Below are 18,093 nucleotides of genomic sequence, written 5' to 3'. Positions count from 1 at the left end.
AAAGAAAAGAAAGAAAGGAAAAAGAGCTTGTTCCCCCTTGTTCAAAAGTTGAGTTTTCATTCAAAAGTGAATTCTACGTTAATTCAAATGCTTTGCTCGCTATTTCTTTAAGAACCTTTGTTTTCCATATCCCTTCTTTGTTAGCCAAACACCTTTAGCTCCGTTTCAACCCTTATGCTTCTATCTTGAGTGTTATGTGTTTCAATTTGTGGAGTTTGGAATTGATATGAGCTTATGGAATCACTGGTTCTCATTCTAAGTAGTAGCATTCCATTCATGAGATCATATTCATGTCATTATCGTAAATCCAGAAAATGCTTTCCTTGTTATAACTTATGTGAGTGTTCGTCTACATGTTTACATCAATCTTCTCACATATGACTAGATTAGGGTGTGTAGTTAGAAAATCTGAGTGAAAATCGAGTGCATATCTTGTAAGGAATTGAGCAAATTCTCTAAGGCATGTTACTACATTCAAAACATGGTTTTAAATGCTTAATTGTGAACTAGTATATGGTGACTATGATTAAGAATGTACTTAAGTGTGAAGATGACTAAAATCTGTGGGAATGATGATTTTTAACGTGTCATGTGCATTGGAAATCCCTAAGACAGTTGTTGGAAGGTTTAGGTTGTGTTTTACTTGTTTTGTTTCGTTTGGTTTTGTTTTGTTTTTCTTTCTGTTTTGCTCGAGGACTAGCAAAAGATAAGTGTGGGGGTATTTGATAGGAGCATATTCATGCGACTTAAATGGCTTGTTCTCGTGCATTTACGTTATGTTTCTCTAGTTATTTTAGTCCTTTATGCTTCTTTTGTGTGTTTTCAGGTTCTAAGGGCCTAGGGAGCAAGAAAGTGCATTTTGAGGCCATTTGGAGCATTTTTGGGCATGGATTGGATAGCTTATCCATGGAGCCAAAAGGATGGACGAATTTGAAGGCCTTGTATTCACTTTGGACATAAAACAAAGGGCCTAGCCCATTCTCTCTTATTCTCTCCCTTATAGCCATGCAAAGAACCATCCATTCCATCAAAAACAATCCATCAATTCACATGCAAAACCACCATTAACACACATGCACCCAAACAAAGCCAACCTAGCTAACCCTACATGCATTCTTTATTCACTCTTCATCATTGCATTCATTCTCCAAACACTTTCATTAATTAAAACACATTTGCACATCCATTCATTCTTTCCCCAAAACCGTGCATTCCCAATCCCTTTCCAACATTTCACATGCATTTCCACCTTGGTCATGCTTTCCCATTTCATTAATCATTCACTTTGCATTCATTCAATCAACCCACATGCACTTTAATCATTCAAACATGTAGCCACATAATCATTCACCCTATCCATTCTTTGTCACAAAACAATGTCACATACACTCATCAAAACACAACCTAGCTAACCCTACATGCATTATTTATTAACTCTTCATCATGCATCAACATTTTAAATCATCAAAAATCAACCCATTGCCGTGCATAATTCCTCAACCATTTCAGCCACATTCTTCCACTTTGCCTTTCATCATTGCACCACAAATCAATCAACACATGCATTCCCTTCACATTCACCCACATGTCCATTTAATCATTCAACCACATTCCCATTAACCACAAAACAATCACACAACACACCAACACACATGCATCCTGAAATTCTTTGCCATGCAATCACATGCATTTCCCTTGACATTTTCAGCCATCACACTTCATCATTACACCACCATTCACTCTTTAACCCACACACACTTCACACAAACAACATTCACATGCATTCACATGCATTTCCAACACAAAACACACTCAAAACCGTGGCCACCTTTGCATTTCAGGATTCCCATTTGCATTTTCAGATTTCCAGCTTTCCCTTTTATTTTCCAGCTTTCATTCTTCATCATTGCAGCCATTCCACATGCAATTCTCCATCATTCCTCCACACAAACACCTTAAACAAATAGCCATATACATCTCCACTCCTCCTATAAATACCCTTGCATTCCCATCATTCAAATCATCTCATTTCATACACAACACACCACAAACACTTCCATTCATTCTCTTTGCCGTGAGTCCCCTTATAATCCAAAAACCATCTTTCCATTTCCACCACTTCCCAACCCTCCAAACCACTCCTCTACCATTTCCATAATCCCCCAAACCTCACCTTAGACCTTGTGCTACAATAACGAGGAAGATAAGAGGGCCTAAACGTTCATACAATTCAAGTTTGAGTTGTTGGAATGTTTAGGTGTTTCTTTGATTTCAAAGTTTAAATTCAATTCTCTTTGTTTTGTACGTATGAGGAATGGAAGAGAAGAGTGCCTAAACGTTCATACAATTCAAGTTTGAGTTGTTGGAATGTTTAGGTGTTTCTTTAATTTCAAAGTTATGAGGAAATAAACCCCCCTTTAGCTAGGGGGTGATTCGAAATAAATGTTTATATTTGCAATATGAATTGATTACTTTTGGTTGGAATTTCATAAGTTGTGGATTCAATTCGTTTAACTGTTTGATTGATAACTTATTTATGTATGTTCATTGAGATTGCAAGCTTAATTTTCATGCATGAATATGACGCTAGAATATAAGTGAGTTTCACCTAATCGTTATGAACTTATATTCACAAGTAGTGGAGGTTGCTTATAAACAATCGCGTTAAACGAATTCTTGGCATAAGTTTCATGCGTATTCCATAGTAACGAATGCCTCGTCGATGTTTATGATTTCCGTTGAACTTAATGATCTTTGTTGAATGTCTCTATCATGCGTATTCCATAGTTAGGGACTTTGATTAAGAATAATTTGGTTGTAATGCGTATTCCATTCAATCCAACGAATCTAGGGAAATCTGAAAGTTAATTTAAGCGGACCTAATTAACTTGGAGCATTGAGTTTCATAATTTATCGAAAGACCAACTGAGAATCAATCTTGTATGCAAGTATAACATGTATGGAGAAGAACCCCTTAGCTAGCTTCCCATCCATTCATTTCCGTCAAATCCATATTTACAATTTGTTTTGTTTCCAAGTATTCATTTTAGTTTAAATTCGTCCAAATCCAATTCCCCCCCTATTTCGTTGAAGTCTTAGTCTTAATCTTTCTTATTTTTAGTTTTGCTTTCTTCGAGCATTAAATAGTGTTTTATATTGTGTTTTTATGTTTTTAAGTCAATTTAGAAGGTTTTAGCAAGCCCTCCTAATCCCCGGTCTAGAACGATCCCTCACTTATCCATTCTACTACAATTGTCAAACGAGGGTTTAATTTGAGTGTCAAGTAATTTTCGCATCAATTGTTTCACAAATCGTGAATGCAATTTGCTTAACTGCTTGATTGGTAACTTATTCTTGTATGTTGATTGAGGGTGCACACTTAGTTTGCATGCATGAATTTGATGCTAAAATATAAGGGATTTTCACCTAATCGTTATGAACTTATATTTGTAAGTAGTAGAGGTCGCTAGTCACGATCGTGTTAAGTAATTCTTGGCAGAAGTATCATGCTTTTCATAGTTACGAATGCCTTGTCAATGCTTATGATTTCCATAGAACTTAATGATCTTTGATATGTATCTCTATCATGCTGTTCATATAGGGAACTTGATAAGAATAATTTGATTACATCGCTGAGTCCAATTCAATGAAATTAGGGAAATCTGATGGTTAATTTGTGCAGTTCACGATTAACTTGGGGCATTGTCATTTATTGGAATAATAATTGGAAATCGATTTGTATGCATATTTGTCATGTGTGGAGAAGAATCTTCTAGCTAGCCTATCACCCATTAATTCACCCAAATTTGTATCAATTTATTTAGTTTCTGCAAGTTTGTTTGTTTAAGTTTTAAATTCGTCAAAACCAATCCCCCCCCCCCCTTTAATATTTTGTGTTTACTTAGTTAGAACCTGTTTAAATTTGTTTCCTTTAGTGTTTTGAGTCAAAGTTAAGTTAGAATTCGTCCAAAATCATCTTTAGTTTTTGTTTTGAGTCAATTTGCTTGTTTTGTGCTGTTTTGAGTCATTCTAGTTTGTTTTGAGTCATTAGAGTCTAGTTTTCTGTTTTTGAGAGTAGCTTTGTGTTTTAGAGTTTAAATTGAGTAGATTAGCTTCCCTCCTAATCCCTGGCCTAGAACGATCCCTACTTTAATTTGTGTGTTAATTTATATCACATCATAGTACACATCATGCTTAATCTTGGTAGACATGTGAATGAATGAAGAAACTACTATGCATACATCCTGCCATGTGATTTCTTTGGTTCTTTGAAGTTTTCTTGTTCTTAATGGATTCTTACTTGCAAATCTAAGTTGAACATCACAACTAGATTGCAGATTAGGAGTACTTGATCACAACCACACATCAAATGGATGATCATAAATAAGTAAAATGAACCCTAGTTGTAGATTGGAGAGTTGAATGCGTTTTGACTTAATTTTCATAGAATTGACTTGTAATGGTGAAATCGGTATCCCTAGTTGAATCAATCTATCATTCATCTTTTTCTTGTCTTGCATGTTAAGTTACTTTAGCTTCCAAAACAAAAATCTAAATTCAGTTTTCATTTTCATTGTTAGTGAGGGTTCACATAAAGCTAGTAATTTGTAGAGTTCTAATAAGTTCCTGTGGTTCGACACCCTTACTTGTGCCATTATACTATCCTTATATTTGCACTTGAAAGGAACATAACGAAATTTTGGCGACGTTGTCTCGGATTGATTTTAGTCCCCTATAAATGCTTGCTTTATAAACCCTATATGTTTTTCTTTTCTTAGTTTAGATTTTTAATTTACATTTTAGGTTGTTTGCTTTCAGGTGGTATAGAGTGATGTATGGGGAATGTCTGTTATGTGCTAAAACTGGTCATTCTATTCAATTCTGCCCAAGGAGAGACGAGTTTTCTACATTTGTCTGAGAGCACTCACATCGCATATGTTTCTCTAACCAAGGGCCACAACAACCATTGTCAAACACATATAACGCTATTTGGAGAAACCTTAATATTGACTCTTGGATCAACATACATTAAGTCAAACATTTGCACCTTCCCCACAACAGACCCCTTTTGACACTTCATTGGAGGACACTTTGGAGCTACTTGCTTAAAGCATTTTACAATTTCAACAATCAATGAGTAGCATGATTCAAGAACACTCCACTGCACTTACCAAGTTGGAAATTCAATTGGGGCAGATTGTCCAAGCATTAAATGCACATCAATCTAGTGGTGATGATCAAGAAGAGGAGGAGGAACAACCAAAGGAAGCTTGCTGTGCATATTTTCATAGTGAGGTTCATGAGCTTTATGAAGATGAAGAACTTTACATTCCTCCCAAGCCATATGTTCCACCAATTCCTTTTCCAAGGAGATTTGTCAAACAACAGCATGATGAACTACCCATAGATGTGCTTGGTGAAGCTCTGCCAGACATAATGTTTGAAGCACTTCCTCTATCCTCTAATTTAATTGAATGTTTTTCAAAATCTATGTCGGATTCTCTATGTTGTTTCACATCTTTTCAGGTGCCATATTTGGAGTCTTTGGATGATGATTTGCTGCCATTTCAAGATGAAAAAGAATTGAAGTTCGATAATGAGATCTTGCTACCATCTCAAATAAAGGAAGAGGATATGGCATCGTGTTTTATTCACAAGGAGAGACTAAAATACCATCATAATCGATTGAAGAGAATCCGACATTCAAACCGGTGGTGAAGAATGAAGAGAATGAACTTGTGCCCACACGCATTCAAACCGGTTGGAGAGTGTGCATTGACTATAGGAAGCTAAATGCCGCAACAAGGAAAGATCACTTTCCTTTGCCATTCATCGATCAAATGCTTGAAAGGTTAGCCGGTCATTCTTTTTATTGCTTTCTTGATGGTTATTCAGGTTATAATCAAATTGTCATAGCGCCGAATGATCAAGAAAAGACCACCTTTACTTGTCCATTTGGTACTTTTGCATATCGTCGTATGCCATTTGGGTTATGCAATGCACCGGCCACCTTCCAACGTTGCATGGTAAGTATATTCTTGGATTATGTTGAGAAAATAATTGAGGTGTTTATGGACGATTTTAGTGTGTTTGGGGACTCATTTGATGATTGTTTGCATAATCTCACTCTAATCTTGAAAAGATGCATGGAAACTAACCTTGTTTTAAATTGGGAAAAGTGTCATTTTATGGTCAAACAAGGCAGAGTTTTGGGCCATATCATCTCTGAAAAAGGAATTGAAGTTGATAAGTCTAAAATCGATCTTGTTCGTTACTTACCCTCTCCTACTTCGGTTAGAGAGGTTCGTTCTTTTCTTGGCCATGCAGGATTTTATAGGCGATTTATCAAGGATTTTTCCAAGATTGCACAACCCCTATGCCGTCTCCTACAAAAAGAAGTGGCTTTTGAGTTCAACGAGGAGTGTGAGAATGCATTCAAGCATCTCAAGGACATGCTTACCACGACACCAATTATCCTACCACCAGATTGGACGTTGCCTTTTGAGCTAATGTGTGATGCATCCGATTATGCAATAGGGGCTGTTTTGGGCCAAAGGAAGAACAAGCAACCACATGTCATATATTATGCTTCCCGGACCTTAAATGATGCTCAATTAAACTACTCTACCACTGAAAAAGAACTTCTTGCCGTTGTATTTGCTTTAGATAAGTTTCGTTCATATTTACTTGGCACTAAAGTGATTGCATATTCTAACCATGCAGCTTTGAGGTACTTATTCACCAAAAAGGAGGCCAAACCAAGGCTCATTCGATGGATGCTTCTTCTCCAAGAGTTTGACATAGAAATTCCAGACAAGAAAGGGAGTGAGAACATGGTTGCTGATATTCCCTAATATTCCCTGATGAAGACTCCTTACCCATCCAAGAGATATTCCCTGATGAGCAATTGCTGTCCATTAAGGTAAGTGAACCTTGGTATGCCGATTTGGTGAACTTTTTGGTGTCAAAACGTGTTCCAAGCACCATAGCTAAGCACCAACATGACAAACTTAAGAATGAGGCACGGTTTTATGTATGGGATGACCCATATTTGTGGAAATTTTGTGCAGATTAGATTGTTCGTTGTTATGTGCATGATTGTGAATTTAATTCAATTCTAACCTTTTGTCACACTTATGCATGTGGTGGACATTTTGGCACACAACGCACTGCCCTTAAGGTGTTAGAATGTGGTTTTCATTGGCCTGCAATCTTTAAAGATGCTAGAACTTTTTGTTTAACTTGTGATCGTTGTCAAAGAATGGGCAATATAGGTGCAAGGGACCAAATGCCGCAAACACCCATCTTTAATGTTGAAATTTTTTATGTTTGGGGCATTGATTTCATGGGCCCTTTCCCTTCTTCATTTGGTTTTACTTATATTTTGCTTGCGGTTGATTATGTCTCAAAATGGGTGGAAGCCAAGGCCACCCGTACTAATGATTCTAGAGTTGTTGCAGATTTTATAAAAACTAACATCTTTGCTAGATTTGGGATGCCTCGAGTGCTTATTAGTGATGGAGGGTCTCACTTTTGCAATTGCACCATCGAGGCATTGCTCAAGAAATATGAAGTCACACATAAAGTCTCCACACCTTATCATCCTTAAACCAATGGCCAAGCCGAGGTGTCTAATAGAGAAATCAAGCAAATCTTGGAAAAGACCGTTGGGCCAACAAGAAAAGATTGGAGCTTGCGTTTGGAGGATGCATTGTGGGCTTATCGAACGGCCTACAAAACACCCATAGGGATGTCACCATTTCGGCTAGTCTATGGCAAGCCATGCCATCTCCCCATGGAGTTAGAACACAAGGCTCATTGGGCAATCAAGACATTCAACATGGACATAGATGCGGCTGGAATGCATAGGAAGTTGCAATTGAATGAACTTGAGGAGATTAGGCTTGAAGCATATGAAAATGCTTGCATTTACAAGGAAAAGACCAAGGCTTTCCATGACAAGATGATCCGAAGCAAAACATTCTCCATAGGGCAAAATGTTTTACTTTTTAATTCTCGCCTTCGTTTATTTCCCGGTAAGTTACGTTTTAAGTGGATTGGGCCCTTTGTTGTTACTATCGTTTTTCCATATGGCGCAGTTCAAATCCAAAGCTTGAGGAATGGCCAAGAATTCAAGGTGAATGGGCATCGGTTGAAGCCCTATTATGCAAATGTTGAAGGGCAGGTTGTGGAGGACATTACTCTCCATGCCGTGGGCTCTACTTAAGGCTAAGAAGAATGCTCGTCCAGCTGCACGACGTTAAAGCAAGCGCTTCTTGGGAGGCAACCCATGCATTCAACTAGAGAGGATTTGGGCAATTCAACACTTCATTCCACATAATCAGATTTGCATTCCTAACTTTCTCTCTTTGCTGTTTTCATTTTGTCATGTTCGTTAGTTTATATTGTTTGTTTCAATGTGAGTCTTTGTTTGAAACATTGAGGACAATGTTTGATTTAAGTGTGGGGGGGGGGGGGGGTTAATAAGTTGCTTTTGCATGATTTTACATGATTTTCGTGGGATTTTATCACCTATCACTTAAAATGTTGTTTCTCACTGTTTTCAAGTGTTTTTAGTGTGTTTTGAAGTGTTTTCATGTGTTTGATTCAGAAAATCCGAAAATTTACAAAAAAATTGCAAAACAGTTTTGAAAAAACCAAAAAGAGTTGTTTTAAAGTTGTTTTTGTGTGTTTGTTTGTGTCTTAGGGTACCTTCCAACACAATGATGAGGATTTGGTTTTTAATTGCATGATTATTAAAGAATGTTGTAAATATGGATGGAAGTTGATTTATGCTTTGGTTTATGTTTGGTTATGGTTATAGCTTATGAATTCACATGTAATCACAAAGAGAAAATTAGTTTTTGTAACATGCTTGAAGGAAGGAACTCAAACTAACGCTACATCCTTGAGAGACTTGAGCCTATAACGTTCTTTGGAGAGTATAATCTGTGATTTCTTGTTTTCTAAAGCCGTTGCATGATCTCATCATTCTTTGCTTGGTTGCTACTTGGAATGCATTTCATTATAGTTCCAAATACTAGAACTCATGCCCATTTCATTCAAAGCATGATATTGATTGCATAACATACAATAAGATGAAGTTGTTTATTTAAGCCAAAGCCAAAAAGCCCTATCCTTTTTCATATGTATTGTAGGATTACCCATTTTGAGCCTTTTCAAGCCTATTTTCTTTGTTAACCACACCATCCTTACCTAGCCTAGATTAGGACTTTCCTTACCCTTGTTCTTAAAGGATAGTGAAGCATGACTTAGAATGAACTCCTTTTGATCAATATATTGCAGAAAACAAGTGTGGGGGAAGGTAATAGGGCACGGCAAAAGAAGAAAATAAAGAAAAAAAATTTCGTGGAAAAATAAAAAGAAAATAGAAAAGTGGTGAAAAGAAAGAAAAAGAGTTGAAAAAAAAGTGAGAATGAACTCACAAGTGTTGGTTGTTGAAGAAAGGGTCCAAAAGTTTGAATTTGACCCTAAATGTTGCATAAATCTTCCCTTATGTTTAAAAGTTGATTTCTGCCATCAAAAGTGAGTTTAAGTGTCAATTTCATTACCTCGCTTCTTATTGCTTTAAGAACCTTTGTTTATCCTTTACCTTTCTTTGTTAACCAATACCCTTAGCCACGTTACAACCCTCAACTTCAATCTTGATGTTATGTGTTCAATATGTGGAGTTTGAATTTGGTATGAGCATATGGAATCACTGGTTCTCATTCTAAGTAGTAGCATTCCATTCATGAGATCATATACATGTCATTGTCGTAAATCTAGAAATGCTTTCTTTGATATAGCATATGTGAGTGTTAGTCTTCATATTTAAATCAATCTTCTCACTTATACCTAGTGTAGGGTGTGTAGTTAGAAAATCTGTGTGAAAATAGAGAGCATTCTAGTAAGGAATTGAGGGAATTCCCTAAGACATGTTACTACGTTCAAAACATTGTTTTAATTGATTAAATGTGAACTAGTAAGTTGTAACAATGGTCAAGTGTTTGTTAAAGTGTAAAGAAAGCCAAAAACCGTGGGAATGATATTCTTTTATGTGTCATGTTCGTTGGAAATCCCTGAGGTACATGTTGGAAGGTCTAGAGTTTGTTTTGTTTTGTTGGTTTTGTTTGTTTTGTTTTGCTCGAGGACTAGCAAAAGCAAAGTGTGGGGGAATTTGATAGGAGCATATTTAGGCGACTTAGTTAGCTTGTTTTCGTGCATTAATGTTGTTAGTTCATAGTTATTTTAGCAGTTTAAGCTATTTTCGTGTATTTTTAGGTTCATATGGCTAAGGAAGCAAAAAGGTGCATTTTGGAGCATTTTGGAGCAAAATTGGACTTGGAATGGATATCTTATGCTTGGAGCAAAAGGAATGGACGAAATTGAAGACCTAAAGGTGTTAGGATTCCTAATCACAAGAGGATTCCTAATCAAAAGAGGAATCTTAGTCAAAGAAGGTTTCCTACTTGAAGTAGGAAAGTTAAGCCAAGGTTTCCTATTTTGGTTTAACCTTCCTAATCCTTAAAGACTCCTTGTTTCAGCATTATTGAAGACTTCTATACATTCTAGGACATAAACCAAACTTCCTTGCAACCTAAGTGCCTTCCCGTGCATCCCATAGGTGGTTCCCTTCCTTGCCGTGCAAGGGAGGTCCTTATTTCCTATTCTAAGTCATTAAAACACATTCCCTTTTCACCTCAATCTCAGCCATATCTCACATACCTTTTCTATCCCAAAATCCGTGCTTAATTTCAGAATTAAACCACATTCCCCTTCTCACAATTGAATGCCGCAACTACCTTTCCTTTTCCCTTTTAATTTCTAACTTTAAGACTCATTTTCCTGATGGATTTCGGGTCTAAATCCTTTCCTAAACTATGTAATAAACTCTAGGGATTCTTCCTCTCAAATAAATACCAAGGTCGCACCTTTCATTCACCCTAATCACTCTTCCATACAATTTGCCCTCACTCACACAGAAACAAGTATTTGCCGCAGCCTTCCATCAATCCTTCCACTATTCATACAATTCCATACCTTCACCCAAACATCCACACACCATCCCCAACCTTTGCTGCACCACCCTACCATCCTAAATCCATTCACAACCCAGAAAATCATCCACAAATCACCCTAGACTCTTGTGTCGTGACTTTGCAAGGAAGAAGAGAAGAAAGAAGAAGCCTTGGACGTTTGTGCATTCAAGTTGGAGTGTTGAAGCGTTTTTAGGTGTAATCTATCTTTTGTTTTCAATGTTTAATTCTATTCTCCTTTGTTTTGTTGTGAACATGAGAGGCTAAACTCGTTTTAGCTAGGGGATGCTTTGAAACCATGATTATATTTATGATATGAAGTGATTAAGTCCAGTTGTGATTTCATAAATTGTGAATGCAATTTACTTAACCGTTTGATGGATAACTTATTCTCGTATGTTGATTAGTGAGGCCTACTTAATTTGCATGCTTGAATTTGGTGCTAGAATATAAGGGAGTTTCACATAATCGTTACAAACTTATATTCACAAGTAGTTAAGGTTGTTTTCACAATCATGTTAAGTAAATTCCTAGCATGAGTATCATGATGTCATAGTTACAAGTGCTTTGTCAATACTTATGATTTTCATTGAACGTAATGATCTTTGATTGTATCTCTATTATGATGTCATGTAGGGAACTTTTGAAGAATGCTTTGGATTGTCGTATGATGTCATCCAATCCAATAACTTAAGGAAAATCTGAGGGTTAATTAGTGATGTCACGGTTAATATGGGGTGTTGAGGTTCATGGTTTATCGGAAAAGCAACTGGAAATCAATTTATGTTTGAATGTATCATGTGTGGAGAAGTTTCCCTTGGCTATCTAATCATCCATTGGTTTTTCCAAATTCGTCCAAATCTCTTTTAAGTCTTTTAATTACTTGTTTTTCTCTTAAATTCGTCCAAAACCAAATCCCCTTTTCTTACTTGTTTCAAATCTGTCCAAAAGTGTGTTTTTGAGTCTTTTGAGTCAAAATCAATTGTATTTTCGTCCAAGTTAAGTCCTAGAGTCTAAATTGAGTTTTTTTATTGTTTTGAGTCTTTTAAGTTTGTTTTGAGTCATACAAGTTTAGTTAAGAGTCTTTTGAGTTGTTTTGAGTCTTTTAAGTTTGTTTTGAGTCATACAAGTTTAGTTAAGAGTCTTTTGAGTTTGTTTACATGCTTTGAAGCATATTCTTACATCTTTGAGTCAATTTTCATTAGATTAGCAATCCCTCCTAATCCCCGGCCTAGAACGATCCCTACTTATATCTATACTACAATTGTCAAAAAGAGGGTTTAATTTGAGTACTATCTTTTATCACATCAGGACACCTAGAGGTTTAAAGGCTTATTACACATGTTCAACGCAATCCTTTAGCTAGTGAAAGTGGTATAGTTAGATTTTATTGTTTTTGTGTGTTTTTAGTTATAGTTTTGCTCGAGGACTAGCAAAAACCAGGTTTGGGGGTATTTGATAACTCATATATTTCATGCATTTATACCATCCATTTTTAGCCTATTTGTGATGTTTTTGAGTTAAACTTGTTGCATTTTACCTTATTTTGTGTTAGTGTGCAGTTACGTGTACTTTAGGATCAATTTTTAGGCAAAAGAAGTGAAAACATGCCATTTTTGGGGTTGACCCTTATTCAATCGTCGAAAGAAGTTCAGTGGCCTGTTTTGAAACCCAAATAAAGAATCCAAGATGAATCTGGCTTGTTAAAAGACTAGGAACAGAATGGGAAAGGGATTGGAATATCTAGCCTGATTTGGAGGAGACAAATAAGGAAAAACGTTCAAAACTTTGGCTTAATGATTGGGATCACCTTGCAATCAGCTACAGCCGCATTTAGCCTATAAATACAAGGGTTCAGATCACCTTTTCACAAGCCTCCCTTGGGGGTCGCCTAGAGCTCTCTCTTTTCTCTTTCTTTGGCCTTTCTTCCAGAAACAAAATCCTTTCTCCATTCACCATCCGCAGCCACCAAAGAAACCAAGCAGCAGCGCTGTTCTTGGAGAAGTCCAACATCAGAATTGCTTCAAGGGGGTTTATTCTATGAACTTTAATTTCACTCATGTTGTTCTTGATATTTATATATTTTGTAATCATGTTGTGTAATGAAGTACATAGTTGGGGAATTCGATGTAACCTTGCAAACCTACTCTATGTTATTAAGTTAACATATTCAAATTACCAATATGTGTTCTTGTTTCATTCACTGATTTTATAGTATAATTTGTTTGTTAATCTTAATGTTTGACCACCATTAAGGCTGCTTATTGATAGGAGCATATTTATGCGATTTTATTAGCTTGTTTCTTTGCATTTATTCAGTTAGTTTCTATTTATTATAGTAATTTAAGTTATTTTCATGTATTTGTAGGTACAATTGGAGCAATTTGGAGCAGTTTTGAGCGGGAATGGATAGCTTGCATATAGAGCACAAGGAATGGATGTTTTTGGTGCTTACAAGGTGCTAGGAATGTGCAAGGAATTAGGAAGAATTTATTAAGGCTTGCAATCAGCTGAAAATAAGGAGACCTTATCCAGTCCTGTTTTATCTAAACCTTATCCCAACTAACCTTATCTTATCTTATCCTATCCTAATCTTATCCTACCTTAATTCCAGCTGCAAGGGGGAATCAATTTCACATTAAAACACCTAAATATCTGGTTCTAGAAGTCCTATCCTCTGCCCTAGATTTGTGCCGCACAAGCTAACCCTTTTTCCCTAGGAATCTGCCGCAGCACCCTAGTCTTTTTCCTTCTTGGTTTGTGCCGTGTAATCCTTCTCCTTGATAGCCTTTGATGTGCCCCATAGCCCTATAAATACACCACACATCTGCCGCATAAAAGAGGAAGGCCTTAGAGAGAAATTCAGAGAAATTACACACTTTGTGTCGCAGCTTTGTAAGGAAGGAGAAGAAAAAGCTTGGAGCCGTGCCTGTCATTCAAGACCTTTGGGATTGCTGGAGCGTTTCTAGGTAAATTCTATCCTTAGTTTTAGTTCAATGTTTGATGTGAAATATTCTAACACTCAAATTAAAACCCTATGATTGTAGTATATGAAAGTAGGGATTGTTTTAGGTGGGGGATTAGAAGGGATGCTAATCTACTCTAAACAGACTTAAAAACACAAAACAAAACTTAAAAACACTTAACTGACTTATATGACTCAAAACAAACTAAAAAGACTCAAAACAGCACAAAACAATCAAAAGGACTCAAACTAGACTCTAAAGGTGATTTGAACGAAAATAGGACTTAACTTGACTCAAAAGACTCAAAGAAAACAGATTTTGACTCAAATAATAAGACTAAATCAAAGGGGGATTATTTTTGACAAATTTAAAACTTAAAACAAAAACTTTGTAGAAACACATTGGAAAAACGAATTTAAGTGAAATAAATGGGTGGAAGGCTAGTTAGAGGGTCATTCTCCACACATGATATATGCATATGAACCAATTTCCAGTTATTATTCCTCAGGTCCTGTTTGGCAGATCGGATAAAGGATCGAATAGGATTAGTTATACGGACTCGGGTGTTTGGCGTTCACTCGTACTAAATAAGCGCCGGATTAATTTAACCGGTCGGATAGGATAACACAATATACACCCGCTTAATAAAACCAACCAAAACGCCGGGATTATTTAGTAGGGGAAGAAGAATATTGAAGAGAAAGGGAGGGAGTTTGAGGGGTGTGGCGAAGAGAGCTGGGGAACAATTATTTGGGATTTTTCTACAGTCGGGGAAAAAGAAGGGAGAGAGAAGGAGGGTGTTTGGGGGGTGCGGAGAGATCTGGGAACAAAAAAATGGTTTCACTTTTTTTTTAAATTTTTTTTTTTTTAACTTTGATTCCTCCTATCTAGTATAATACCAAACACAGTATAAATAATACGGTCACTAGTTTGATACTGCACCAAACACCCGACTAATTTAGTCAGTACTATCCGGTGGTTATTTATCCTATCCGACAGAAATAGTCAGTACAGTCCGAGCTGCCAAACGAGGCCTGAATGACAATGTCCCAAGTTAGTTGCATCGCACAACTAACCATCAAATTTTCCTTATTTCATTGAATTGAATGAATACGCATTACAATCAAATTATATTTCTCAAGTTCTTTATATGAAACGCATATTAAAGATACATATCAAAAGTCATTAAGTTTTATGAAAACCATAAGCATTGACAAGGCATTTATCACTATGAAACGTATGAGACTCATACCAAGGATTTACTTAACGCGATTGTGACTAGCAACCTCCACTACTTGTGAATATAAGTGAATAACTATTACGTGAAACCCCCTTATACTCTAGCATCAAATTCATGCATGCAAATTAAGTGTCGACCCCCAACCCACATACATAAACAAGTTTTAATAACTTAGATAAGCAAATCACATTCATGCCTTAAGAAACAATAACTGGACGTAATCAATTCATATAAAACATATAATCATGGCTTCGAATTCACCTCTAACTAAAACGAATTTAGTTCCTCATGTTCGCAAAACAAAGATAATTAAATTTAAACATTGAAAACTAAGATAGAAAACACCTAGAAACACTCCAGGTGGCTCCTCATTCCTTCCTTGCTGCCCACAATGGGAATTTGTGTGAATTTAGGCTCTTGAGGTGTGGTGTGAATTTGTGGTAGAGGGTGGTGGTTTTTGAGTGTTGTGGCATCATGTATTTATAGGGTGAAGGGGAGGCACGAAATTGGGCTGAAAAGGAGAGGAATTAGGACTCCAAATCACCAAAGAACAAGGGCACTTTCAATCAGATTCCAAGGAGGACAAGGAATGGTCCTTGTGGCAGATTCTAGAACTTCTAGAAGGGTTACATGTGGCATAAACTTAATGCACGAAAATAGGGCTTCTAGAACTTGATATTTAGGTGATTTAATGTGAAAATGAGTCCTCTTTGAAGTTGGAATTAAGGTAGGAAAAGATTAGGATAGGATAAGATAAGATAAGGTTGGATAAGGTTTGGATAAGATAAGGAAATTTGGATAATATTCCTTCTTTGTAGTTGATTCCTTATCTTCAAAGTCTTCAATTTAATTCTTCTAGATCTTAATCACATTCCTAGCCTCTCTTCATTTTCAAATTCGTCCATCCACCTTGCTCCATGCATGTGCAATCCATTCCAAGCCCAAAACTGCTCTAAAATGCTCCAAATTGCACTTTCTTGCCAACTTTGTCAATTGAACCTAAAAACACACGAAAATATCTTAAAACACTCTAACAAGTAGAAATTAGCTATGTAAATGCAAGAAAACAAGCTAACTAAGTCGCATGAATATGCTCTTATCAAATTCCCCTACACTTACCTTTTGCTAGTCCTCGAGCAAAACAAAACTAACAAAACTAACAAAACAATATCTAGATCTTCCAACATTTACCTCAGGGATTTCCAATGAACATGACACATTAAAGAACACTACTCCCACAGATTTTAGCTCTCTTTACACTTGAGTAAACACTTAACCATAGTTACCACTTACTAGCTCACATTTAATCAATTAAAACAACATTTTGAATGTAGTAACATGCCTTAGAGAATTCCCTCAATTCCTCACTAGATATACTCTCTATTTTCCCACAAATTTTATGACTACACACCCTACACTAGGTATATGTGAGCAAATTGATGTAAACATGTAGACTAGCACTCACATATGTTATAACAAAGAAAGCATTTTCTGGAATTATTAATATGACATGTATATGATCTCATGAATGGAATGCTAGTACTTAGAATGAGAACCAGTGATTCCATATGCTCATACCAACTTCAAACTCCACATATTGAACACATAACATCAAGATAGAAGTCTAAGGGTTGCAATGAGGCTAAGGTATTGGCTAACAAAGAAACGTAAAGGATAAACAAAGGTTCTTAAAGCAATAGCAAGCAAAATAGTGGAATCAAAACTTAGAATTCACTTTTGATGGCAGAAATCAACTTTTAAACACAAAGGGAAGGTTCATGAAACACTTAGGGTCAAATTCAAACTTTTAGACCCTTTCTTCAATAACCAATACTTGTGAGTTCATTCTCACTTATTTCTCAACTCTTTTTCTTTCTTTTCAAAACTTTTCTCTTTACTTTTTCTTTTTCCACGAATTTTTTTTTCTTTATTATTTTTTTAACAAACACACAAACTTTGAAAATCCTTCCCCCACACTTGTTTTTCTGCATAATCAAAAGGAATTCCCTCTAAGTTATGCTTCACTATTCTTTAAGAACAAGGGTATGGATAGTCTTATTCTAGGCTAGGTAAAGATAATGTAGCTAACAAAGAAAATAGGCTAAATAGGCTCAAAAGGGTTAATCCTACAATACATATGCAAAAGAGTTAGGCTTTTTGGCTTTGGTTTAACTAAACAACTTCATCTTATTGTAAGTTATGCAATCAATATCATGCTTTGAATGAAATGGGCATGAGTTCTAGTATTTGGAACTATAGTGATGAAACGCATTCTAAGTAGCAACCAAGCAAAGAATGATGAGATCATGCAACAACTTTAGAAAACAAGAACATTAAGATTAATACTCTCCAAATAAAGTTTAGGCTCAAGTCTTTTAGGGTTGTAGCGTTAGTTTGAGTTTCTTCCTTCAAGCATGTTACAAAAACTGATTTTTTCCTTTGTGATTACATGTGAATTTGTAAATGTCAACTACAACTAAGTATAAACCAAAGAGCATATCAAACTTCCATCCATGTTTGTAACTTTCTTTAATAGTCATGCAATTAAAAACCAAATCCTCATCATTGTGTTCGAAGGTATCCTAAGACACAAACAAACATAAAACAAAAACAACTCTAAAAACAACTCTTTTTTTGGGTTTTTAAAACTCTCTTTTTTTAATTTTTTTTTCAAATTTTCGGATTTTTGTTTAAGACACATAAAAACACTTCAAAACACACTAAAAACACTTCAAAACAATGAATAACAACTTTAGAAGTGATAGGTGATAAAATCCCACGAAAATCATGCAAAAACAGCTTGTTTACCCCCCCACACTTAAACCAAACATTGTCCTCAATGTTTCAA

Source organism: Pyrus communis, chromosome 8 (genome assembly GCF_041283825.1).
Source record: "Pyrus communis isolate YQ-2024b chromosome 8, ASM4128382v1, whole genome shotgun sequence".
Lineage (NCBI taxonomy): Eukaryota > Viridiplantae > Streptophyta > Magnoliopsida > Rosales > Rosaceae > Pyrus > Pyrus communis.
The sequence above is the reverse complement of the archived record's forward strand: the minus strand, read 5'-3'. Positions refer to the sequence as shown.